The following is a 3,318-nucleotide window of genomic DNA, read 5'->3' as shown; positions in this document are numbered from 1 at the left end:
ACTACAGGTCTCTCCTGACTTGGTGTTTTCAAGAGCCACCAAGACAAACTCTTCCCTGGAGAGGAGCCTGGACAATCAGCAGGTGAAAGCTGTTTCTGCAAGAGGTAGTTGGTGGCAAAAAGTGTGTGTTTTTATGTGTGTGTGGCTTATGGAACAAACAGGGTGAGCAACCTCCTGTGTTGTTGGATGGTTTCTGCACATCACTTAATAAAGATTTCCAGTTTGCAAGGGCAGTAGCCTAAATTTAATGAATCACAGAGCAGAAAGAAGGTGGCAGGCACCAGGGACAAGCTGAATTCATGGAGTTCCCTTTCTGGAGTGCTGTGCCTGGGCCTCACTTCTTTTTATCCATCTTTTCACCAGTGGGACGGCATATGTGGACTCAGTTTTCTGTACCTTTGGATCCCAAGAGTTCCAAACTAGATGTTTCTATTGCTTTAGCTAATGAAGGGTGGGAATCAATGTGTAGCACGCTGTGAGCTGTGATTCTATAAGATCAATCAAAACTTGGTTATGAGACTTTGTAGCATGTGGCAGAACTTTACGCCACTAGTTCAGCTTCAGAGGTGACAGTTCTTGGTGGTCTTGCTTTTTATGGCTACAGAGGCTCATGCTATTGAGTCTGATAATGATGTTGGCAAGCCAACACATAGACCTATAGCTGAAATTAATCCAATATAAAATCTGCTGGGTTCTGATTCTTGAAGACCGAGGGCTGTAATAACTGGGGGAGCTGTAGGAGCCAACAAGTAACTTCTTTACATAAGCCTGAAGTCTCTGTGCACCAAGTGGAAGTGGAAGAGCAGAGCTTCCTCAGATGAGGTACGCTGGCCCTGCTTGGACATCCCCTGTGACCAAATTCTGAGGTTCCCTGGGAGATGAAGAATGCATTGAGGAAACCACATTAGAAATATGCTGAACTATGTTTCAACCTGCCAAGTTTTCCCCTAATGTAAACATATGTACTGGTGCTGAATTTAAATTCAGGTCCTAAACACTGTAGAAATGTTGGCTACCTATAGTCCACATGGAATGGTGACCCTATAACCCCTAAACCCAGCAACATGTATTAATAGCTTATCTGAAGTCTCTGTAGCAAACATTTCAGTCTCTTCAGCCAGGGAGAAGTGGGTTACTTTGTGAATATCAATGCAGATCAAATAAAACTTATCTCAAAGACAAATGTATTTGTTCTGAAAATTTGGCCAAAGAAATCAGAAATGGTTCTTTAAAGTGTATCAGCCTAGAGCAAGTTTGTATCTTCCTTTTTGAGCAGTGAAAGTTGGTGACCAAGCCATAATTTGAAATATGTGGTAGGTTACAGCAAAATCAATGCCATTGAAAATGCCTTGCAGTTTGGACATATAGATCTGAAGATTTGACAAAAACATGTTCTCTGGACATTAGGCTGTTTTCCTTTCGTTTGACTTCATATATATGTAGCCACCCTGGCTTGTTTTGCACTGATCACAACTGCTCTTGTATTCTTTGATGAATCCACTTGTTTGGTTTATTTTGTTTGGTTGGTTTGTTGTGGTTTTTTTTGTTGGTCTGGGGTTTTTTTGGGGTGTGTGTGTCATATTGGGCACGATGGTGAGTGTTTTGGGAAAGGGATAGTTATTTTATTTCATGCATTTGGCATAACTGGGCCATCAATCTCAGAAAAGCATGTATAAGGTGCCTAAGTAGAGAGATACAAAGATGCAACTGCTGTTTTCTTCCTTTACTTATGTAAAATGAAAGTAAAAGTCTTGCCATGTTTAAAAATCCTCTTTTCTCCTCTGGAGTGAAGTGGTTTATGCCTGCAGCAGGAACCTTCTGGTTCCAGGCTGCATGGAACAATCCTGGGGCTATAAAGAGTGTTGGAAAGGGAGAGGGAAAGGAGGGAAGATGATGACTCTCAAGAAGTTTCCCTGTCTGTTATGATTTTGGTTTGTCGCTTTGTGTTCTCTGGATGGCTTAGGGAGGGATGCTTTTCCCTCATCTATAATTTGCTGCTAGGTGAATATATTGAGAAGCAGAATATTGAGAAATCTTGGGAAACTAATGAGAAGTGCCTGAATAAGCTTGGCATGTTTCTCCACTCGGCCGTTAGTCTTTCATATCCCAGTGGTGTTGGGCAGAGGGAGCATGCAGGGACTTTGAGATGGTTCCACAAGAGTTGTGCGGTTCCTTTTGCTTTTTGGTTTAGTACCAAAATAGGACAAGGGGTAATGGTTTTAAACTAAAAGAGGGTAGATTCAGACTAGATATAAGGAAAAAGTTTTTTACAATGAGGGTGGTGAAACACTGGCACAGGTTGCCCAGAGAGGTGGTGGATGCTCCATCCCTGGAAACATTCAAGGTCAAGTTGGACGGGGCTCTGAGCAACCTGATCTAGATGAAGATGTCCCTGCTCATTGCAGGGGGGTTGGACTAGATGGCCTTTAAAGGTCCCTTCCAACCCAAACTATTCTATGATTCTACCTGCTTGGCCAAAGCACCAACATATGGTCTTACAGATTTAGTCACCTAGCATTGTACATATTCTTTTGAGGTATGATAGTTCTAGCTTCCTAAATTCTTCCTACAGCTTTTTCTTCTCACACGTTGTCTTGACTTTTTTCCCTGAGCTGTTGATCTCTGCTGAACGCTGATGGGGGCTGGCTGAAGCTCTGTGACAGAAGGGTTGATTGGTGAAGGACATTCCCTGGAGAGGAGCAATAGAAGATCTCCATTATGGCAAGGACCACAGCAGGTACCTACCGTTTTCAAGACGCTGACTGTAAACTCTTGGGTAGGGATTTCTGTTTTTCTGGCCTGGTGAGTCTCTCTTCTTTCAGGCTACTGGGAGTTTCTGTGGGTAAAATGGGAGAAGAGTGTAGCCCCAGTTCTGCCTTAAAATTGATTTCAGATCTGCCTGAACATGGTCCAGGTGTCAATATGGTAAAAGACTTTTCCCTTTATGATGGACACAGCTGAAAGCATGGCTGCCAGCAGCCCGGGACTGCGTGATCTTGAAAAACAGATTGCAGTGTGAATGCCTGAATTGCTGCCATGGGTATCTCTTTGACCAGACCTAAAGTATTTCTCCAGGAAGAGTGACGTATGCAAGGAAGCTAGTACTCCACTCCCAGATGGGAAGTTTTGCCTTCAGCTCAGCTCTGATTCAGATAGTGTTTTACCCTGAGGAGACAAAAACACCAAGCGAAGCAGAATAATGTGAGGAAGACATCTGTGTTTCACCTTGCCTTTGGAAAGGGGAGGTGTCAGAAAAGATTGCCTTAGGAGGTGTGTCAGGGTCAGTGACACGAGAGATGCAAATCAGCCCAATGGCAG

This window comes from Pygoscelis adeliae, unplaced genomic scaffold (assembly GCF_000699105.1).
Source record: "Pygoscelis adeliae isolate BGI_AS28 unplaced genomic scaffold, ASM69910v1 Scaffold79, whole genome shotgun sequence".
Taxonomy (NCBI): domain Eukaryota; kingdom Metazoa; phylum Chordata; class Aves; order Sphenisciformes; family Spheniscidae; genus Pygoscelis; species Pygoscelis adeliae.
This window is presented reverse-complemented; position numbering follows the sequence as displayed.